The sequence below is a fragment of the Pimephales promelas genome, chromosome 9 (assembly GCF_988280905.1).
Source record: "Pimephales promelas chromosome 9, fPimPro1.hap1.1, whole genome shotgun sequence".
NCBI classification, from domain to species: Eukaryota; Metazoa; Chordata; class Actinopteri; order Cypriniformes; family Leuciscidae; genus Pimephales; species Pimephales promelas.
Genome location: NC_142777.1, coordinates 30,306,179 through 30,331,531, shown reverse-complemented (window position 1 = coordinate 30,331,531; position 25,353 = coordinate 30,306,179). Strand labels below are relative to the sequence as shown.

The following is a 25,353-nucleotide window of genomic DNA, read 5'->3' as shown; positions in this document are numbered from 1 at the left end:
TAAATAAATTGTGGTACTTTTACATTTACTTGAGTTGAATAAAAATTAAGTATTCAACTTCGCTACATTAATTTTCAAACAAAAGTAGCCTACAAAAGTACTTTGACAAAGGTGCCGTAACGCTTCAGCCAATAACTGACAGGTTTGAAGTGATTCAGCCAATAACTGACAGGTCTGAAGCACTTCAGCCAATAACTGACAGGTCTGAAGCAGCCAATAACTGACAGGTCTGAAGCGATTCAGCCTAAAATTGACAGGTCTGAAGCACTTCAGCCAATAACTGACAGGTCTGAAGCGCTTCAACTAATAACTGACAGGTCTGTAGCGCTTCAGCCAATAACTGACAGGTCTGAAGCGCTTCAGCCAATAACTGACAGGTCTGAAGTGCTTCAGCCAATAACTGACAGGTCTTAAGTGCTTCAGCCAGTAACTGACAGGTCTGTAGCGCTTCAGCCAATAACTGACAGGTCTGAAGCGATTCAGCCAATAACTGACAGTTCTGAAGCGCCTCAGCCAATAACTGACAGTTCTGAAGCGCTTCAACTAATAACTGACAGGTCTGTAGCGATTCAGCCAATAACTGACAGTTCTGAAGCGCTTCAGCCAATAACTGACAGGTCTGTAGTGATTCAGCCAATAACTGACAGGTCTGAAGCGCATCAACTAATAACTGACAGGTCTGTAGCGATTCAGCCAATAACTGACAGGTCTGAAGCGATTCAGCCAATAACTGACAGGTCTGAAGCACTTCAGCCAATAACTGACAGGTCTGAAGCGCTTCAGCCAATAACTGACAGGTCTGAAGCGATTCAGCCAATAACTGACAGGTCTGAAGCGATTCAGCCAATAACTGACAGGTCTGAAGCGCCTCAGCCAATAACTGACAGGTCTGTAGCGATTCAGCCAATAACTGACAGTTCTGAAGCGCTTCAGCCAATAACTGACAGGTCTGAAGCGCTTCAGCCAATAACTGACAGGTCTGAAGCGCTTCAGCCAATAACTGACAGGTCTGAAGCGATTCAGCCAATAACTGACAGGTCTGAAGCGCCTCAGCCAATAACTGACAGGTCTGTAGCGATTCAGCCAATAACTGACAGTTCTGAAGCGCTTCAGCCAATAACTGACAGGTCTGAAGCGCTTCAGCCAATAACTGACAGGTCTGAAGCGCTTCAGCCAATAACTGACAGGTCTGAAGCGCTTCAGCCAATAACTGACAGGTCTGAAGCGATTCAGCCAATAACTGACAGGTCTGAAGCGATTCAGCCAATAACTGACAGGTCTGAAGCGATTCAGCCAATAACTGACAGGTTTGAAACGCTTCAGCCAATAACTGACAGCTCTGAAGCGCTTCAGCCAATAACTGACAGGTCTGAAGCACTTCAGCCAATAACTGACAGGTCTGAAACACTTCAGCCAATAACTGACAGGTCTGAAACACTTCAGCCAATAACTGACAGGTCTGAAACACTTCAGCCAATAACTGACAGGTCTGTAAACCTGCACCCTGTTTACCTGCGTTTTTTTTATCCATTTAAAATCTACATTTCTTTGATCAGACCTCTCACTTACCCTTCTTAAAAAAAAATTATTTTCAAATGATTGAAAAAATGATGTTCAAACCATTCAAATGATGTTACTTTTAAATTAAGCAATAAAACAATCATTTTAGGCAACAGGGATAGCTAATACATTTGCTTAACATACTTGACCAGGGCCGGCGCTCCGCACACGCACATCACGCACTGCGCGTAGGGCACCAAGTGCTTGGGGGGGCACCAAAAAATCTGGGTGGTGAAAAATCATCACAATAGGCTACTAGTATAAATAACAAATACAATATGTCTAAAGCATGTTAATATACAACAGCAATACAAAAGTAATATAGGCCTAGACCAAATTAGTGGAGAAAAAGGTGAATCTCCTGTGCCACTCTCCCTCTGGTGCCCCCCCTTCCCCACCTCGCAGTGGTCTGTTCCTCAATCAGTGTCAAATTTGGCAGACACCTGATCGACATCAGACATGGCCTCGAAAGAGTCGGGGGCGGAAAAAAGGAAAAAGAAGAGACAGTGGGATGATACTCGTTTGCAGGTAAGACAATGTTTTAAATAAAAGTGTTAGTTTTGTAGGCACCCTTGCTTCGTGTATGCATGTCCAGAGGGGCGTCGCTAGTTGTGCAAATGATCCAGGGCTTTGCCCTGCATGTAGAATTTTTTATTTTAACGGGGGTCCGGGGGTTTCTCCTTGGGATTTTTTTTTTTACTTGGGCTGTTTAAGATGCAGTTCGTTTGTTTGAGAAGAAAAGGAAGATCGCTTAGATATGTTTTTTCCGTTGTTGTTCTATCGGATAATGCGGTCAAAGGCCCAAGGGCGACATCTATTGGTGAAACTGCAATTAGAAAAAAAAAACACAATCTCACTGTTTGTATATTTTCATATGGAGTTGTCAAATTATTAGGGCTGGGAAAAGCGTAATCACATCCAAAATAAAAGTTTCTACATGAGTACTGTGTATAATTATTTTGTATATATAATATACACACATATGCACATATATATTTAAGAAATATTTGCATGTATATACTGTATATATTTATAGATAATTTATATTATATATATATATATATATATATAAATTAAAATATTTTATATATAAATAACAAATATTTCTTAAATACATATACAAAATAATTATACACAGTGAGTACACACACATAGGCCTATATCATTAATGTAGACACAAACTTTTATTTTGGATGCGATTAATCGCGATTCATCTTTTCCCAGCCCTACAAATTATGTACAGAATTATTACATTGTGCCTCATCAGACCTCTTTTAAAGGTAGAATAGAGTTTTGAATTTTAAATGTTCCAGTGACACATAGGCTTATATTATATAAAAGACTAATGTGTGCAATATTTTTGATGGTTATTGATTCAGTACAATCCCTGAATATTTTGTCTTGTATTTCTGAATGCAGGGTCAATGCTAAAATACATGCAAGGAGCAACTCAAGGCCAGGAGGAAGAACCATCAACCAGCAGTTGTAGCCAGTTCCAAATATGTGTTTTTAGTAATTGTGGTGGTTTTTGGTATTTATAATTTTAACCTTTTTATTATTTATTTCTTTTCATATTTGGTGCCATTGTTAATGTAAATGTATGTATTTGCAGCAGTTATTTTGGAAGTAAAGAGAACCTAACTAAGAAATTCTGAATGGTTGTTATTCCTTGGGTGGGTGGGTGGGTTGGGGGGGGGGGGGGGGGGGTGATTGTTAAGGGGGCACCACCAAGCATTTGTGCTTAGGGCACCCAAATGGCTAGCGCCGGCCCTGTACTTGACAAACACAACAATTAATGAGATTGATGTGTTTTTCTCCAAAATCAAACGTCAGTCATGTTTAAAATAACTTGCTTCTGTGGTTCCATGTTGCTTCTTAATACAGAGTGAGACAGAAAACTTAATTTTATAAAAATGTATTTAAAAAAAACCTGATACAGGCTATGTTAATTAGTGTTGCATTATAGATATACATCATTCTTACGAAAATACTTGAGATGGCTTGAAGAACACATGAAGAGTTCAGATGCAAAAGCCTCTAAGTGCCATTTGAAATTCTCTTCTAGAATAATCATTTTTATCAAGCTTGTATATTTAAATTCAGTAATTTCACTTAAATGGCAATTCATGGGTAATCTTCATTGCCATTTAAGTGAAATTACTGAACTTAAATATACAAGCTTGATAAAATAACATTCTTGAAGAAAATTTCAAAAGGCATTCAGAGGCTTTTGCATCTGAACTCTTCACATATAAACACAGATCTTTGCAATCTGTTTATTGTCTTCATGTTTCATCAGTCAAAAGCTTCTCTATCTGCATGTTATTCAGCTGTAGCAATATCGGATGTCCATTTAAGAGAATTCCTATAAGAGCGCCCTCTGGCAGAGATGGTCCTCACTGCAGAACACGAAACCCAGGGGGAGGAGTTAGATCCACCTTACATATACCTAAACCTACCCATCTCTGCCCCTGATCCATACCCCCACCCCTAAATCCTAACCATCTCCACCCCTTAGATCTGGATCCAACTCTGCCCCCTGGTGCTCTGGCCTCCAGTATGAATGAAACAGACATTACATTAGAGTATTTAAACTCCTTATTGCAAACATCAGCTCATTTTGGATAAAAATAGAACAAAATATTCTAAAATACTAGTAACTTGAGTAGATTTTTAGCAAACTACTTATTTACTTATACTCGATTCATATTATTTTCCAGTACGTCTACTTAAAGTCCCCGTGAACCGGAAGTTGCAAACGATTTTTCTCCAGTGCTGTGACGTATTTCCAAGTGAAACGGAATATTGAACAGAGGGCAGGGTTTTACTCTAGCGCTCCTCCTCTCCATCTCTCGCTCATAGCAAACTAACGGTTTGAGGGGAGTGGTTAAGCGTTTCCCCACCCAAACTGTGAAACCTACGTCATCAGAAAAAGAAACCGTTCCAGACCGGAAGTAACTTTTCAGATTTTGATTAAAGATTACTAAGGTAAAACAATTTTTTAATATATATTCACTTGCACGGATTAATTGTTCACCACAAGACTAGTAATATGCGCTAACAAAGTAAATAGGTTCAATTTTGATTTCACGGGGACTTTAAAGCTAGGGTATACGATTTCAAAGATTGTTCATTATTAATATCCTCGTTTAGATGCTGGTTATGGTTATATAGTACAATCCTAACAATATGAATAGAAAAAAGAACGAAAAAAATCCATTCACTCTATTGGCTGGACAGCCGCAGAAAAGTTGACCAATGTAAGCTGTGCGGCCGCACAGCTTATATTGGTCAACTGCTCTCATCCAATCACCAGCTCCACTTGAAACTCCGCCTGGCGCTCGCGTCTCCAACCCAACCGCACCCGCCCCCGCCCCCCTCCGTGCGTGAGCAAACAGCTGACAGACTGTCTATGGTAGCTAGCTAGTAGCGTCAGATCAGCAATGGATAAAGCAATGGATAAAAATATAAACGACAACAGCAAGCGGCCCCTGCTTACCTCTACTGTAAAGTTTGGACGCAAGAGAAAGTCTTTGGAGGAAAGATCAGAGATTAAAAAGAAATGTGAAGAACGCCGGACTCTAAGTAGGATAAATATAGCGTCCCTCATTGACCATTGGAGAAAGCTTCAGGGAGATCTGGGGCTGAAAACGACGCTGACACGGATGACTTTTTGTTGAGCAGGTAAACATTTTTTTTATTCTTTTATGGTGTGACGTGTTACGTGGCTTTTTATCAGTTTGACAACTTGCTCATGCTGCCGGTCGGCATTGGAACGTTAGCCGTTTAGCATCGCCGATCGCGGTTCAAAGTAATTATATTTCTTGTTCGAGGTTTCTGTTTGAGCCGATCGGAATTTGAACAAGATGCGCTGCGTGCTGCAATAACAATTACTGAAAACCTTAGCAATACTAGTAGTATTATAATGGTGGTGGGGAGTTTAGAACATTTCATGTGTTGCTAATCTTGCGTTGAACTCAAACGTGACATACGTCAGGGATCAGGTAGCACAGAGGGGAGGGGGGTGTGTGTGGAGGGGCGGGATGAGTTTTTTAAAACTTCCCTACCGTCTCGACCGATTTTTACCATCGTATACCATAGCTTTAATAAATTATTCCCTAAGTAGCAATACTTTTAGTTAAGTACATTTTTTTAGTACTCTTACCACCACTTGCTGGAACCAATCAGCTGTGCCCTATAGAGATTGATTTGATTGCAACTGGTTGAGTTAAGGACCAATTAACCTGTGCCATCTAGAGTTTCATGACAGAGCTTTGTATTTCTCAGTTTTGTGGTTGTAATAAAATTCTACCGTCAAATGGAGAGACAGAATAATTTAATGGAAATTCTTTCAAGCCTTAGAGTCAAAATTGAAGTGCTGCAGGAGGGAATAGAGCCAGAGGCTATTGGGGTCAGGCTAGCTCTTTTAGGATCATTCCACAACAGTTACAGCATAGCTTAAATGCCTTTAAAAAAATCAATGATTTTAGCTTTCTGGTAATGTGCTATGAGCACATTAGCATACACTGAGGCTGGTAATCTTGTTCTTGTTCCAAAACATATGTGGCCGGTTGAACAGCTGGAATAGTACCAACAAAACTGACAATATCTCTCAGGAGTATTTGAATTCATTACATTTCAACAACAAATAATTTGTCACAATGAGTCATTCCTCCGTTTCATGGGTTCCTGCAGGGAAATTTCATGATTTATAACCGTCAATAGACTTTAAAGGGATTCAATTAGAATTGTCCATATTAAAATTGATTTGTGACATTTATCCACTCCTTAAAGGTTGCAATTAAAGTGTTACCCAAAAACGGAAAATCTAATGTGGTTCCAGTCTGAATGATCTTTTTTTTTTTCTTTTTTTGGACTTCATTGACTTTCATTGTGTAAAGACCTTTGAAACACAACATGTTGAAGAATGTTTCAACTAAGAAATTAATGAAGCTATTTATGTTAGGAACAACATGAGGGTGAGAAACTAATCAAAAATAAAATTTCTGTCATTATTTACAAACATCAGTTGATTCACAACCAATTATATCAACGACAATGCCAGAGGTATAAAGTCCAGGTTCAGTATTTATAAAGTCCTCCTCAGTTTTTTGACCCAATCACCCGGATTTGCTAATTAGCACAGTTTTTCAACTAATTAGTGAAATCAGCTGGCTGAGTTCATGGGTGGAATAAACATATGGCAGGGCTTTTACTTTCTGACCCCTTCGTGTAAATGGGGCCTTAATCGTCATCTAACTCAGCCAGTAAAGAGCTATCAGTACAAAAACAAATTTACTTTTTAAAATGGATTTAAAAAAAAACATTTAAATTAAAACATATATAAAAACTTTGTGATATTCCTTTAAAACAATGTTTTAATAGATTTTATTTTAATATTTTAAAAAAGTAGGCCTAGCTCTTACTATGAAATTTCTTTCATAATTTCTTCGAGTTACTTTCTTTCTCTCTACAAACTTTTATTTTGGTGGGTTGTCAGAAAGAAATTTGAGTTTCTGTGTGTTTTAATAAACTATTATTATTATTATTATTATTAATTATTATTACTGGATCAAGATTTTATACACATCACCATCGGCCACAGTCACAACGAATGGACTAACATCACAAAGCTTCGCACTGCATAGGGGGACGAGGCAGGGATGTCCACTCTCTCCATCCCTATTTACCATTTTTATTGAACCTTTAGCAGCAGCTATCCGTCAAAACCCAGCAATCAAAGGTATTGAAACACCACAACAAATACATAAAATCTCACTCTATGTCTCACTCTCCCAATCTCCATAATCGGCAGGATAGCAGCAATAAAAATGACGATTCTACCAAAAATTAACTACCTATTCTCAATGATTCCAACCCACCCCACACTCACCTGGTTTAAATCACTAGACTCCATTATAACTCACTTCTACTGGAAAAATAAAACGCCAAGGATAAAACTCACTACACTACAAAAGAGTAAGTTTCAAGGAGGACTAGAAGCACCAAATTTCCAATATTACTCAATGGCTAACCAACTGCAATACATATACAAATGGATTTACCCCACCCAATCTGATATTATATGGCTAGATATAGAACAATCACTATGCAAAGAATTAAATATAGCTGACATACCGTTCCTCACCAAATCAATTAAACAACACACATGTTTTAATGCAGTAACTATAGCCTCCACTCTGACAGCCTGGTGGAAATTTTACCAAATCACAAACTCTACATTAGCTCCATCTAACCTCACTCCACTATGGAACAACCGTGATTTTATAAGCAATAAAAAAACATTGAATTTTCACACATGGGCGGAAAGGGGTATCACCCACATTAAGCATATTTTCAAATCCAACACATTTAAACCATTTCCACAACTGGCTCAGGAGTATGGCATCGGGAACAACGAATTTTTAAAATACCTACAAATCAAATCTTCTGTCCTGGCAAAAATAAACATCAGAGATACAAATTTAGAACTTCCACCGGCAATATCAGACATGGTCAACATTTCCTCTCCAAAAAAACTGCTCTCTAAAATATACAAAATTATCTCAAATCAACTTCAGACTATATACTTACCAACAATAAAATGGGAAAATGATCTTTCAATAGCCACTGATGCCAACTTCTGGACCCAAATCTGTAAAAACGTCTATCTCATGTCCAAAAATGCGAATCTTCAGTTAATACAATACAAAATACTTCACAGAACACATTACACAGGCAATAGATTAGCTAAAATGGGTTTCACATCAGAAGTTTGCACACATTGCAATCAAAATTCTACAGATACATACATCCATGCAACCTGGCACTGCACTCCAATCAAACACTTTTGGGAAGAGGTCACACAATCACTATCCACTATAGTTGGCTGCCACATCCCATTGTCGCCTTCCCTTTGCTTGCTGGGGGACCTCACAATAATCACTGATAAAACTATAAACTCTAAAATACTCCTCATAGCGCTAACCATCGCCAAGAAAACTATCCTCATGAACTGGAAAACCAGAAATAAATTACACATTAACATTTGGAAAAATCTTATTACAGACTTCATTGCAATGGAACTGGCGTCTCCCCTTCATAATTACACATCTGAAACTGACCTCTACCGTCCAACACTTTCTGACCTCTTACAGCTATGAATCCCTTCTCTGTTCTTAACTCAGACTATAACCAACCCACGAATATTTGTGCATTTTAGTTGTTCGAACTTGTTTTTGTTATCATTGCTATTGCTATCTTTACTGTCACTGTTATGATTACTATTTTCACTTTTATTTTATTTTTTGTTGTTTCATTGTTGTAATTGCTGTTGTTGCTGTCTTTTGCTCTCACCGTTGTGATCACCACTGCCATCATCATTGTCATTTATTATTATTATTACTACTATTATTATTATTATTATTATTATCATCTATATTGCCATTGTCAATGCTGTAGAATTAGAATGTAGAACTAGAATTAAGCGTCATTGTCATCACTAATGCAATAACTTCCCCCTTATCTTTTCATGGGTTTTTAATGCACCACAACATAGAAAAGGGGGAAAAAAAAAAGAATAAGTATATTTGGAAAAACATCGCAAACACCAAGGCAGGCAAGACAGGCGAGACGTAGTTTCAACGGGACAGCATCTCTGGCCCAATTTGAGGCATTCTCGCACTGTACTCCCTCTTTTAATGCACTTTAGACATTGCACATAACACACACACACACAAAAAAAAAAAATAAAAAAAATAAAAAAAACAGAAAAATAGGAAAAGATAGGGACTGATGAGATATGGGGGAAGGTGGTCTTATATTATATTATATTATTATATTATTATATTATCATATTTTGTACAGGATTGACAATGGCAATTGTTACATAGGAGGAAGGATGGAAATAAAAATCTACAAAAACAATATGGGCAGTATGGTGGTAGTGGGGAGTGATGGTAAGGACAATGGTAATAAATAATAAATGGTTACTTTGTGTACACACGCATACACATACCCACGCTCATACACGCTCACTTACACACTTAGATCAAACACTTAAATCACTCTTGCCACTGCTGGAATTATGGATTTACAAGATTGCTCACTACTGCACTATGTTGGTTTGTTTGTATGTATGTCTGACTGTTAAATAAAAAAATAAAAAATAAAAAAAAGAAAACACTAGTTTATTAATAAACAATTCAAATGTTAAAAAAAAAAAAAAAAAAAATTATTATTATTATTAGGCCTACTTGAATTATGCTGCAGTATGGGCAAACCGTAGTCAATGTAAAGTATATTGTTGATGTTTCGTCCCTAAATGTGCCAGAACTGTTTATCCGCCGTCATGGTGGCCCTGCTTACAAGCCTGCGTGTTCACGGCAGGCTCCGCTGTGGGGTCAACGTTTTCTCAAAACTCCCTAGTGTAGCTTTAAAAGTGCAATGGAGTCCTGGAAAGAAGGTGGGGGGAGATTTGTGGATTAATGTACAATTTAGATCTCTACCTCCATAGCACTTTGAATTATTCAGATCCCTCAGCCGAGGGGGCTGTCTATGCATAGAGTAATAAAGCTGGGACGCTGTGGAGAAACGTTCAAGGGAAGTTAGGTTTTCATAAGAATTCATAAGGAAATTAGGCCACTGTGATATGGAAACACCGTGAGCCCAATGCAGGACACATCCAATCGCATTACTGTTTTGAAGTCAAGAACAGGTAGACTGGAGACTTCACATAGAAATAGGAATACTGGCCTTCAGAGGTAATATCAAAACCCGACAAGTGGATCATTGTAATGTGTGATTACAACCCCTTCACACACAGGCATGAAAAAAAGGATTCATTTTAGAAAAAAAGTTACATTTAGCACCTTTAAAGGAAAGTTTATACAGAGTGTAAATGCAATACAGTCCCTGAAACCCGTTAGCCTTTTTTTCCCCTTTTTTTTCTTTCCTCATTCTACAGAACAATTTATTTAATTATTATTCCTATAATAGTCCCTGTTTTTTTGTTATTGACTTCATGGACCGCTGGTCTGTGGTCTCCTAAAGTGCAGATGGAGAGATATTGTAAAAGAAGGGCATATGAAAGCGACCCTGTGCTTATGATAATGTCACCGGCTCAATTACAGCACTGACCTTCTGCTGTCCAGAGAGAAAAAGAATAAAAAGATAAAACAAAGCCAAGAAAAAAACAACTCTCTATCAAAGTCTCATAAAAGCACCCTTGGGCAGAGGTGCTGCTGGCACAAGCATCTTTGAGCTGACCGGAGATCATTATTACAGCAGGGCTTCACCCCACACAGAGACTGAGGAACAAGATGGATTTTTCATCTCGGTGCTCTCTGTATGTGCTTGGCATCATCCAGCAAACTCTTGTGCTATCTTAATTACACTTGCTTGCTGAGAAACGGATATCATTGTGTTTGATTTACAACTAAATGCAATGCATGGCAGTTTGCTTGCATAAAAATTAGCGTGGTTACACAGTCTGCTTAATTGCCAAGAGCTGTTATGTACAGTACATGATGAGGAATGCAAATTTATTTGTATAAATGGCAAGAGCAAAATTTCAGTCAGTTAAAAGTAGGGCTGGGCGATATGGCCCAAAAAAATTATCACGATAATTTTTTTTATATCAGTCGATATCGATAATTATCACGATATAAGTTTAAAGGCAGATTTTTGTAACTAAGTGAAAGTTGTATAAACCAGAGTGTTAATTGTGATTTTAAACTACTCTTTAAATTTATGTTCATTAACAAAAACAGTAACATCTGTTTTTTTTGTTTTTTTTTTTCCTATGCAACAACCATATTTTTATGTGGTAAAAAGTAATATTCTGACTGTTTGAGTTGTATTCAAATTAACCATTGGTCATCCAGTATCATGCATTTTTAGATCATGATAACCACAGATAAAACCAGTTATAGCCTATAACTTAGCTCCTCACTATAATGGCATTACTTTATGGTTTCTGTATTTTTTGTATGAAAAACAATAGCCTAACAGTTAAATACATTAAATAATGTACTTATATTCCATTAGTCATACATTGTCTACATTAATAATATTATACAATATGTATATCCCACATTTCATGGTGCAGTTAATATTACCAGGCTAACCTTACAGTAAATCCATGGGAAGCTAAATGGATTCAGTATCAATACAGATTCTGACTGTATCGTTGCACGCAGTGTTTCTCCTTTTTGTCAGCGGTGTTTCATCTGCCTTTAAACTGGTTTAAACTTGACGTTTGTGTTCTTCGCTGAACTCAAGTGCTTCTCTTCACTGGATCTCGTGAGCAAAACGATCAGAGGCGCGTCTGCGTGAGCTCCTGCTGCACTCAGTGCGCTGCCATTTGGACTTTGACCCGAGCGGATAAATGTTCCGTGTGGCGCGCGCAGTTTAATGGGTTTCGTTCCGCTTTTGACGTATAAACATTATCGAACATTTATCGACCTCTTGATATCGTTTTATCGAGGAAAATTATATCGCGATAATTATCGTTATCGTTTTATCGCCCAGCCCTAGTTAAAAGATCATGTATTCAGGCCTCAGTTCATTCACAAACTTGAATAGAATCGAATCAGTGAAGACTTTAATGAGTTGTATGGACTGTCTTTAGTGTTTTTTTCTTGTTGTTTTTTTTGAGCTGGAACAATAAAAAATTAAGTAAAAAATATTTAAGGTTTAGAACATCATCAGACCGAGTGAATAATAATTATTTTAATTTATAGGCAAACTAAACCTAGCCTGGTTAAAACCAGACCATTCTCAGTTGTGACTGAGTTATGGACTGGCAAAGCTTCATAGACAAATCATTTCCAAAGGGGCGTCACAAACAGACGTACTGTAGCTCAAATGCCTCTGGGCGCAATTGGAAAGACCTAAAACCAATCAGAGCGATAAAGATGATGACGTATGCAGAGCGACGTTCGTCTATTATAGAACAACTTGAATAAAGGAATAAACGAGCAGACACTGATTAGCTACTTGTTCTACGTCTCTACATAAAAGCTTTGCAATGAACTTTGCAATTTAGACTTACAAACTGGGTGCCGGTGAGGTGAGAGTGACACGTACATGCTCGGACAGATTCGGCTTGAAGTCGTTCATCCACGGAAAACAAAAAAAAAGTTGTGCACAGCCGAGCGAAATGGGGTCTTGCCGGTCTTGCGCACCGAACGTGCACCTTTGCGTACATTTTTGCCACGTGCACCCTTGCACTTGTGCAGACACGTCGAGTATAAACAAGGCAACGGTACATGACACCGACAACTCCGTGTCAGCGTGTGCTCTGATCGGTAAAGGGGCAGAGATTTCAGACCTTCGTTTATTAGGGAGATCTCCATGATTTCTCTTCTTGGCAGGGCGGGTGCACAGACCTGAATCATCTCCAGAAGTAGCAGCCTCCAAAGCACCACTAACTTCGTCTTCGTTTCCCGTGTAAGCTGATATTAGTATTTAAACATTCTCTATGATAACATTTTTTGTGGAAAAAAAAACATATATACAGTATATTTTTATAATATGGTTTTGGCAGTTCTAATGTTCTAATGAAGATGTTACTATAACTGTCACGCCCCTAGTCGGCATCCATCTTTGTAAATTTACAAAATCGGCTTCACCGTCACTGTCATCATCGTGTAAAGCCCGCCCCAACGTTTCTGATTGGTGCCACGATTTCGACGGATTAGAAATGGGCTTGAATGAGACTAACTAGCAGAGCAAATCTAAATTTGCCATAAGTTGTCAGGGTTTTCCCAGGCTAGACTAAATCCGAATTTCCCCCTAGTTTTACCATACTGAAGATCACTATCAGCGCTGTGGGGTTGTTGTTTTTTTCTTCATCAGGTGACAGAATGGAGAGAAGGAGTTTATGTTACTTGTCACCGTTGCCTCTGGCTTGCTTAGTTGGGGACATCAATTTTATTGATGTGACTGCACTGAGACATTTAGATGGAAATTAAACTGAGCTGGATGATGACATCACTGACAACATCACTGTTTTCTCCAGGGCTGCTTTATAGCTGAATTGAACTCAATCCATAATGAACTTTACACAGTTATTGAACTCTGAAGAATTGAGAACTGAATTATGTTTACATCGATTATTACAGTATTTTCCTGTTTATGAATCCATCTGTATTGTATAAAGCGCTATAAACAAAGGTGACTTGGGGCCAAAAACAAGGTTGGCCCCAAGAAAACAAAGGTTTGTGGACTTTTTACACGGCATAATTGTGTCCCACTTATTCCCAGCTTTCTCTGCCTTTCAGGAACATATTATTTCCCTTGGGAGAAGAGCGAGTTAGTTCAACCATAAGAAAGAAATTGCCAACACATTCTACTCAGCAGTGTCCATCCTCTCCCATGCCATCATTTGTCTCCATGGAGCAGAGAGAGGACATAATACAAGGAGAAAAGATCTGAAACTATATTTTAATATTAATTTATACACTAGAGACCTGCTTAAAAGAGGTATGTTGTAAATGCCATGTTTTAACACACTGTATGCCTCACGTCTTGAACATAATTGGTCCGTATTGATGGCTGTAACCTCTATTGCTTTTTCTTCTACTAAATGGAATAAAATCCCACTGTCATCGCCTAGGTTTATATATATATATATATATATATATATATATATATTTTTACACCGAGACACTTGAAGTGCTTCATTACACACACAGACAGATAGAAGCCCACAAGCAATACCAAACAGGTAATAAGTACTGCAATGTGTTTTCTGTAAATGGATACTTCAAGATGTGTACGGTTTGATTCTCTGTGTTTTGCAGACAAAAATCAATAGTCCACAATCTACAAACAGGGTGAGATGTCATATAAACTTGAGTTAACCTATAAATTAACCATGTTTTGCTTTGATGTATAGTGAAATGTTTTCAATGAGGAAATTAGGAAAAGAAACAAGAAGAGAAAAAAAATTGCATTTTTTTATAGTAAAGGTACAGTATATTGCCTTATTTGCACAATGATTTAAATCAGTTTGTATTTAATTTCAGGCAATGTGCATGCATTCCAACGAGTCATTTGAACTCATTGAGTGGATTCTGGCTCTTCTCCCAGCGAGTCCAGAGAAAAGCGATATCTCCCATAAAGATTTTAAAAGGTTAGACGAGGTTGAAATGACTCAATCTTTCACCTCACGGAGACCGCTAATGGGGGTTGCGTCAGTGCAGGAAATATCAAAGGGGAACTGGCAAATCATTTAACTCCAAGTGATCAGTATTTCATGTCTATTGACAATCAGCAGCCATTATGAAAGCATAAAGTGCAAAGTTATTAGATGAAAAGAAGTGTTCACGATTAAACCAGCTTTCTGCCAGCCATGAATAGGAATGATACCTCCATGAATATTTCATAGATCGCTAGGAGTCCTGTACATGTTTCTGCTAGGCTTTTGGGCAGAGGAGGACTCACTACAGACTGTCATAATGGGCATGATACATGATGTTTGAAGTCCAGACACCAGGCTAAAGCATTTCTATTGGCATGCATTCCATGCGGTATGGCGTACTCTGTTTGTATTATAAATATGATTACCAGTAAGCACTTTTTGCTATTATGTAGGTACTTTTATGAGGAGCTTCCATAGCATATAATGGTTTTTATACTGTGCTAATGATATTGTCTTTCTCCTAATCCTAACCCCCACCCCTAAACATAACCCTAACAGAAAACATTTAGCCTTTTTACATTTTTAATACAAACTTCAGTATGTTTATTTAGCCATTTAAAGTATGGGGAGAGGTGGATGTCATCACAATGTAGAGGTAGAGGACCTATGGCCTGATTTATGGCCAGATTTACTTACAGCCTGCGCCTCTTTTGACGTTAAAAGACTGTCAGGATCTACTAAAGACACAGTCAAAAATTTGCGCTGAAAAGGCGTGGACAGGGTTATTTTTGTGGCTGACCTAATTGCATATGGATTTGAAGAATTTACCTTGATATGCTAAATCTATTGGAGATGAGTATTTAAATGAATCACGCAAGGTTATTTATAAGGTTTGCATTAATTTACTGGTATACTCCATTATTTAATGGCCCCCAAAAAAGCACATCTTAAACCAGACACTAATTTGCACTGCTCTTTGTAGATTGCATTGGTCATTATGGAAATGATCCAGCATTTGTGTTAATTTGCACGTCGTCAGTAGATCACAGGGAGAACTTTCCGATTAGCGTGAAACTGCGCTCATGCTAATCTCGCCCCTATATGCTGCCTTCATCGGAATTAACGAAAATAATAGTCCCCTAGTTCAAAAATGGGACATGAGAACCCTCTCAAGTAAAAAATTGAGCACAAGTAGAACATTTCCAATAGCACATAGGGCAGCATTTGTTGTCAAACCCACACACAGGGCTGCTTCTGGCGCAGAGATGTGCACACACACACACTTTTAATATTATGAGGAGAAAGCAAACAATTAAGTTCTTTATGTATAAATACTGTGTACTTAAAACAAAAGCCACTCTATTTGTCAGGAAGTAACCTTTATGTGAAGAGAAAACTATCAAGTATTTCAATTGACTCCAGTTTATTTAATGTTAAGTATACCAATTTCATAAGTGGAAACTCTATTCACAACTGAGTTAAGTTGACCAAATAATTTTTGGAATGTAAAATAGTCTGCATCACCACAGATCAGATTTAGCAACTCTCACCCTGTAGCCCAAGACTGGTTGCCCCACTGAAGCTAAGCATGTTTAGTGTGGTCAGTACCTGAATGGGAGACCTTCTGCTATTATTAGTTCTGTTAGAAGAGGTGTTAGTGAGGCCAGTAGGGGGTGCTCACCCTGTGGTCAGTGTGGGTCCTCCTAACGCCCCAGTATTGTGATGGGGACACTATTACTGTCAAAAAGCACCGTCTTTCAAATGGGATGTTAAACCGAGGTCCTGACTCTCTGTGGTCATAAAAAAATCCCAGGATCTATTAAAAACAAAACAAAAACGTATGGGTTTATCTCCACCATCCTGGCCCATTTGCCTCTGCCCATCATCAAGGCTTCTTAATCATACTGATTAGCATCATCACCGTCTCCGCTCCAACAATAATATGGTGTGTGGTGAGTTTTCTGGTGGAATATGGCTACTGTTGTCACATCATCCAGGTGGATGCTGCATATGTGGTGGTTGAGGATATTCCCACCTTCCTTATGTAAAGTGTCTTGAGTGCTGAGAAAAGAGCTATTTAAAATGTAACAAATTATTATTTAATAAAGTCATATAGAGGTCAAGATGTAAAAAAATTGGGTGAATAATATTTTAGGTTTTTATCATTTTGGCCATTTTAATGGGCGCTTGAAGCACCACGCTATAACATTGTGTGCCAAGCTAAAACCAAACTGGCCACTGGCCATCCACTCTCATGCTAGCATATTTATCTATCTGAGAATCCCAGACAGGCTTTACACCAGAGCACCCTCTCAGACAAGGCATCAGCACTCGCTATGAGCTTATCTGATGCTAATCTATCTTGCCAATGTAAATGTAGCCGAGTACTTAGTTACCTAACGTGACCACTGCTCTTCTCCAATGTCCACTTACACTCTCTCTCACGGTCTGACAAGACTTGCTAACAGTGTTGTTAGAATTAAAAATGCATTATTAGAAAAAGTCAGAATGGCTAGTATGTTTAAAAAATTAGTGAATTTTTCCAAGTCATTTTACGTGCTTTCAGCAACCCACCAATCTCTGAAATTATTTAATTATAATAATTTTTTTTATATCTAAACTCCTGAAATAATTCTCATTCAAGATAAATCCACACTCTGTGAGGAATATTTAGCCACATTTTTTATTATTTTTTCGACAAGTATATGTCAGAAAGAGAAATGTATGGATGTGGAATTCAAAAACCATACATGAAAAAAGCCACACTTTACTACTTTATCTCATGAGTCCATGAAACAGAAGTTACTGTATGCAAATGCACAGGGGTCTCATTTATAAATGTGGTGTACATGTGCACCAAACGGGGCTGGAAATGTGTGCATGCCACTTACCAGGCTAAGGTTGTGATCTATTAAAAACAAAGTTGATGGGAAAATGTGTGCACCTGTAAGTAAACTGTGAGCCATGCGTACGTACATTTTGGAGACAAAGCAGTTTGCGACACTGGTGAGCTGAGAAACTGATGGCAGATGAAGGAAAACCTACAGTGGCCGAGAGAACTCAACGCGCAACAACTGAAGAAAAACACCATGCAAAAACACATGCAAATAGAAAAACACCAGCAAATAAGAAAACATCCTCATCAGATTTACAACACAAAATATGTGTGCTCCAAAATACTCACAGCACAACCAAATACAGAAACACGCTAAAAAAGTTGTCAACACCACCAAATACAGAAACGGCCACAAAAGTTCACAACACCACAAACACGTTCATTTTCTCGTATTGGAGGCGTGGTTTACGAATACCCAGAGCCGTTTATTGGGTGCTATGAATGTCTATCAATTGCGCCTGTACAAATCTCATAGCCAATCGTCTCAATTATACCAGATTATGTATGTAGAGCGAAAGAAATTAGAAATGAAAGAAGACGATGGGTCAGAGATTTATTTGCGTTCTAAACTACTTAGAACAATATCTAAGGCTGCATCGAAAGGTAACTTCGCGTCCGCTGTCATGTTTGAACCATAGGTATAAACAAACTGCTTCATTGTGTCACAGAGACGACATCATCTTCTTGACATATTTAGATATATTTAGCTAAACATATTTAGATATATCGAAATCGTCTTCCATTGCGATTTCCCGTATATCTAAATATGTTTAGTGAAAGGTAAAACTTCCGAAATCTCCGTGTAAACAATGCGTGACGTAGACGCGCGAGAGATCACTTCCGGCGTAACGTTGGACACGGTTCAGTTCGGTTCAGTTGGACATCTGATTCAGATCAGTTCGGTGAGATTGAATGTAGTATTTATTTGTATTCCTCATGTATTGTTCTTTTATTTTCAATGCTGTTATACAACAGATCTGGATGTGCTTTAAATGGAGCTGAAGATGAGGAGCGTGTGTCACCGAGCAGTTGCTCAGAAGGCAAATGAAAGACCATTTCAATTTATTATGGTCTAAATGTGAATCATTTTGACCCTCTGGGAAAACAGTGTGTTTACCCAAACACAGAGAGTGAAAAAATAGCTAGTAGTCTTGTTGTTTCCTTTCATGCAAATACAATTTCATACACTGAATTGTAAAGCTGCTTGAAAAGACATTTTGTCTGGAGATTATTCAGGCATTATTGCTATTCTTACTTTAAAAACACCATTAATAAAACCAGGTGCTGCTCTGAACAACAGTTCTTACATGTCTTGACAGCCAGGCCAAGGGTTAGCCAGAGACTAATGAGAGGACATGGCACTGGATTTATAGCACTAAAATATATATATATATATATATATATATATATATATATATATATATATATACTTTGTATATACATGCTGGTTTGAAATGATTGTATTCATATAAATCAAAGAAAGAGGAAACATTGGAGGTCATCAGGTGGTTGACACACCAGACTGCCTTGGGCAAATGACCAAATCAATAATTGATCAACTCTTGATCTGTCAATCATAGCAGGAACCTATGGTTAATGTCACAGTGAATGCAGACTGCTGGGTTACATGGATTACAAATCCACCCGTCAATGATTTTTATGCAGCGCTCCAAATGATCTAGAGTACAACATTACAGTGATGCCTGATATATCAGAGTATTTTCAAAAGCAATCATATGTCTACAATTAACGGTTCTTGGTGCATTTCGGACTGACCCAAGTTTAGCTAGCTTTCCAATTACAAACCAGAATAGGAAAACAGAAATTAACAATTAATAAGTAATGAATTCAACGCTATCGTATAACAATTCATACGAATTTGTACGAGTGATTGAAAGGTGGTGAATTGCCATGAGATCGGGTTCATTAATTCACATGCTTCAAATGTGAAATCGATGCATCTAATTTTGTTTTATGCTTGTCTGCTTTTTATTGCAATATGTAATATATTTTATATGTGTAAATTTGTGTTCAAAACGGTTAAATACAATGAAAATGTACAGTGAAAAAGAGACTATAGAAGCCATTTATTTTCAATTTCTGCAAATAATGAGCAACTACCAATGGGAGTAAAGTCTGTGGAACACATCAATCAAATTAATCAAATGTACAATATTAGAAAGATTTCTGAAGGATCATTTGACACTAAGGATTAGGGCAATGCCTAATGGCTGTTGAAAATTCAGGTCTGCATTGCAGATATATGAAAATCACACAGTGGAGTTTGTTTTCTGACCAACTACATTAATCAGCCAGATGAAATGTCTTAAAGGGACCCTGATGAATTCAGTTAATTGTTTGTACAGAGATTTGGGGGAATGTGTAACCATGAGACAAAACCTTGACAGCAGTGCGTGCCTTGCCTCAGTCAGGGTTTAAATGATCGGTCACATAATGCAGACCCTCTGTGTGTGACTGGCTCCAGCTCATGGTGACAATAAAAGGGGAGGCGTGGGGAAATGGAATAGCTCATTAGAGCTTTATTGTGCCTCTTGGGGGAGCAAAAAACCCATGGCGTCTCACTGTGTTGGTCACTAAGATCCCCCACTGCTATAGTCGATAAAAACATTCAATTAAACTTGCTTGTTAGGTTGTTTTTGTCTCACTGTCAGCTCAGCTTCCTCTTGTGGATGTTACACAAGAAAAACACAGGCATAATGAAAATGCTCAGTGAATAATTTCAAAATCATCTTTTTAATCTAATCTGCTTGTAAATATCAAGTGGCAAGACCATGGAGTGCTTTGAATGTGATAAGGAGGATCTTGTACAGTAGTTAATTCGAAAACGTACCGGTAGCCAATGAAGTCTGCGTAAAATCAGAGTGATGTGGGAAGATTTCTTTGTGTATGTAAGGACCCTAGCTGCAGAGTTCTGTATGTATTGGAGTTTATTTATAGAGGAGCCGGGTAAGCCATAGAAAAGAGAATTGCAGTAATCAAGCCGTGTAAAATGAAAAATGAAAAATCTGTCGCACACCTGCAATAGGTCCGTAGGAAAAAAACGACCAAAAAAGTCGAAAATGTGCCAAGAGAAGATCCCGCATATATTATCAAAACTTGCATATCACAAACTTTTTATTCAACGTTTCGGTCTCACGACCTTCATCAGGTACACACTATTCACAACCTCATCACATTTGAAGACAAAAAAACATGACCACTAAACGGGCTACACCTGTAACCACTTTAACAAATTGTGGGCACATGATTATCACCACATCAACATGTTTATATACAATTACAATAGGCAATAAAAATAAAAACAGTACAATATAATTTATAACATCACACTAAACAATGCTTCATCGTTCATTCCTCTGGGGGATAAAGTCTGGAGAGTAAAAATCCAAAAAAGTTCACGTCTCTGGTAGTAAGAAGTGGTAGTAAGAAATTTGTGAAAGATTGAGGCCCCATTTACATGAAGGAAAAACGCAGATATTTCCCTGTAGATTGGCCTCTCATTTAAACGAAAACCCCGTTTTTATCACAGAAAACGATTATTTCTAAAAACTCCGGCCAAAGTGGAGATTTCTGAAAACGCCGGTTATGTGTTGTCATGTCAACTGGGAGAAACGGCGTTTTAGGTTCTCTCTTGTCGATTCTGATTGGCTTGCATGGCTTTATCTTTCTTCCTACACTGCCGCCCATAGGTTTAGCATAGATATGATGGCGCTCGACGGCGTACTGTATTTATGCGGGTGTGTGCACAATGTTATTATTGAAAACGAAGAGGGGGAAAATATTTGTTTCTCTAAATACCCGGCTTTGTGTAAACTTGGCCTGAATGGCACGATCACCCCTCCTTCTACACCAATCAGATCGATGCAGTAATTATTTCCACTGTCTGTTGGTGTGGAGGCAGATAAAGCCCAATGTTTCATCTCATCTCCATTGAAGTTTGATCTTATTCGCTGCTTTTTCCTCCCTGTGATAAACCCGGTAATATAACTTCACCACTTTTACCTCGATTTTTTGTTTGATTTGTTTGTCTAATTTGACTTAATTTGATTAGCAAGTGTCCTGGTGTCATGACATGTTTCATAATCAACTGTTTTGAGTTGAAATCTTACACAATCTATCTTCCTAAATAAATTTCTTTTGTTTTAAACATGTTTAGTTTAGGATTTTTTGTTTGTTTGTTTGTTAGCAAGATATAGTGACCATTATGACGAAGTATTTCTATGTATTCTAACAAATAAATTAAATTAAATGTATAATTAACATACAATTAAATTTGATATTGGCTATTCTGTCCTCTCTTGTAGACTACATATTGTTGTATGATGTGGATTTTTTTTCCTATATTTGTTGACAAAAATAGATCACACACACAAGTGATCACACACAGTTCACCTGCTTAAGCCTGAATGCTCTTGCACAAGATTCTGATAAATAGTGTTTTTTGGCTCTAGAAAAGTCCCTTCTGCGTAAAATGTTATGATACATTTCTCTAATATGTATTTGTTCACCCCTAAGATTCCATAATCACAGAAGGCAAATGCATGCAATGTGGATTGAAACCGATGCATCTAATAATAAGCCCACACTGAGAAGCAAGATTAAATCTCATCCGGAGTCAATTAAAGAACAATGGTCATGGCAAAGAAATTAAAATTGATGCAGGAAAAAACAGTCAATATGAAAATAATGAACGGAATGACAGCTCATTGCTGTAGACCAAACACAACACTACTGACAGTAAAGCAGATTTAAGAAAGAAATGGTGAATAAATGCTACAATCTTCTTTGTTCAAACCAGAATGAAGAATGAACACTCTAATAATACCCACTGACAATATGTCATGATTATGTGTATTGTTAACCATCACAGACCTAAAGACGCAACATATAATATATATAACTCTCGAAAAGACAGTGCATATTTTCATCTTATATTGCCTTTTTTTTCTTCAGTCAAAAGCACAACTTAAGAAAAAAATAAAACACAATCTGGTTCTAGTGTTTGAAAAATAGTAAAATGTCAAAGGCACAATAATAATAATATAGAGTCTCAGCTTTAATCTTTGTCCTTTAAGCAATCTTATAATTTTAAATCTGAGTCTGATTGTGTGTGTGTGTGTGTGTGGGGGGGGGGGGGGGATTCTATCGTCACACTCAACAACAGCTCAATTAGTTTGCTCAAAACTGAATGCACACTATCACCACATCAAACTACTGCACAGAGACTCATCCCGAGACATCATATAACTGACGTCTTGGGACGTCTTTTGACCATACGTCAACACCCGCCATTTTAGGGTACCCTTTAACGTCGGTTAGATGACGTTATCGAATCCTAACCCTACCCCAGACCTAAACCATAAATATGCATTTTTCTTTTAGTATGTTCGACAAATTTTTGTTGGTTAAACCGATGGTTCACACAAAACGAAAATTCTGTGCTCATTGACAGAATTTAAATTGTTGGCCAAACTATCCCTTTAATGTACAAGTGACTTAACTATCCCTGTAATGTACAAGTTTTTCAAAAGAGACGCCTGAAGTCCTGCTTTCTTCTCGACAGGTAAAACAATGTTACAGTCTTAATTACAAGCTTTTTTTCTTTGGTTGGTTGTGTGCTTTATTTTATAGCCAGATGAACATTTATAGTTAAAATTGATGATGATATCTAACAATGTACATAAAGAAAATATAACGAATAGAGAAGGCAAAACTACAATAGTTCATGTTTTTCACAGTCAGTAATTCATACTGTATCATTCCTTTGTTCGTTGTGTCAAGTTGCTGTTTGTTTGAAATAACAAACCTGTTCACCTGAAGGAACACTTGACGAAGTGCTATTAGAAGACATCCTGTTAAAGCTTTTTTGTACATAATAGCTACCGTACATTTGAAAAAGCGAGGCACTTGAGAGCACAATTTGTCTTGTCCATTTAAAGCAATGCATTGTTTTGAGTGAGTGAGTGAGTGAGTGAGTGGAGCGTGAATGGAACGTTGTGTCATTGCCTATTGGGCTAGTGATCATAACTTTACCTGGTGGCCATAAATTTTCTTTGGGACATCTAAAATGTTATGGCATTGACTTCCACATGACGGTTTCCTGCCGCTCAGTGTGTACAATACATCATACGGTGACATTTTGCCTGCAGACAGAACAGCAAGAGTGTCCCCCATCACATTCAAAGAAGCACTTGCTGTTGTGTGGAGAGGCGACTAACTGATCATGATGCACACAACTGTACCATGCCTCCAATAGAGATGAGGTGACTTACTAGTTGTCGAAAGAGTTTTTTTTTAAGCTCCCCTTTAGTATTTGTATTTATTGCTATGGGTAAACTTTAGCAAATTATGCTTATGAATGTAAACAAACAATGGAAATAGCTGATAGCAAAAACAATGGCATACTGTAAGAAATCCATGCTAAAACCAAAACTGAATGCAGTCTGCCCAAATAACAAACACACAAGGCCCGCAAGTCTGAGAACGCTAGGGAAAATACTTTCATTTTACATTCCAATTCAATACTCAGCGTTCATTAATTATATAGGTGGTTTGCAGTCACGTGATTGTGTTGACGCGCGGAATTCAGATGGAGGGCAAGGAGTGAAGAGCGCAATGGACAAGATGGAGGAAAATCTGTCCTGTACTACTTTAGACGCTATTACAAGAGAAATATATAAACAGAAAATCGAAACATATGTTGGACGTGATCCTTACGTTATGAAGAGGACCGATTTTCAAATGAATTGAGAGATTTGCCTGCCATCGAGGCTGTAGATATCAGCAACTAACTCGTCTTACAGACATAATTTGACTTTACAAAGTTCAGAAACTGGTACGTTACACGAACAGCCACATACGTGTATTTAAACACCTGAATAATGTAATTATAAGCCACATAAATAATGTATTAAATCACATTTGACAAAGTGATCACTGCACACACACACAGGCATTTTCCCATTCGGCTCCTCCCGACCGCAGACGTAGGTTTGCAAGGCATTTTTCCTGGTGTTTTTCTGTCAATTTCTTGTATTTTCCACCCTTATGAACAACAACTTTTGGCACACGATAAACACTCCTCGTGGTTTGATCGATTTGAGCAACCATAAACGACGCAAAACATAGGCATTTTGAGTGCGTTATAGTGCTTCCTAAATATAGAAAATCACTTCCTGCCCTCCATCTGCATTTCGCGCCATGGCAACGCAGTGGCGTGACGTCACGTGAAAACAAGCTATTACTTGCATACGAATTTGTATTATTTAAATGTTATCTACTAATTATGGACTCCACTCTGTATATTTAATGCCAGGTGCAACATGAAAAGAATTTTGTTCTCTCACTTTCTACAGCCCTCGCAGATGTTAATTTGGGTTCAGGTTCTAAACGTCACCTGCTCTCATGTCTGAGGAATATTCAAATAAAGAGATCAGACTGAAATCAAAGTGTTTTATGCATAATTCAACAAAAATCTCTGCTGTATGTGATACATTCTGGAGTTGAGAGTTGAGAATGACAGTAACAGTGACATATGTTGATATTTTAAACTCTTGATGGTGTGGGAGTTTTTTTGTTTTTTTTTTATTATAAATTCATTGAAAGTTTCTTTTAAAGCCCATTTTGGTACAATCTGGCATACTAAATGCAGATGCTACAATTTAGTTTGTATCACTTGTGGGTCATTGCAATGGAAAGAATTGGAGCGGACATTGTCCTACTCAAATTG

The 25,353-nt window shown here is 37.8% G+C and overlaps 1 long non-coding RNA gene and 1 pseudogene across 1 annotated transcript; one reads left to right on the top strand and one right to left on the bottom strand.

Moving 5' to 3' along the window:
* Window positions 1-269: 269 nt before the first annotated feature.
* LOC148977575 (uncharacterized) lies at window positions 270-1,531 on the bottom strand (annotated as a pseudogene).
* A 180-nt stretch (window positions 1,532-1,711) lies between these two features.
* Window positions 1,712-3,209, top strand: LOC148977574 (uncharacterized). The gene is made up of 2 exons (XR_016169716.1): window positions 1,712-2,088; window positions 2,980-3,209. It is a non-coding gene; the product is annotated as an uncharacterized LOC148977574 (long non-coding RNA).
* The last annotated feature ends 22,144 nt before the right edge of the window (window positions 3,210-25,353 follow it).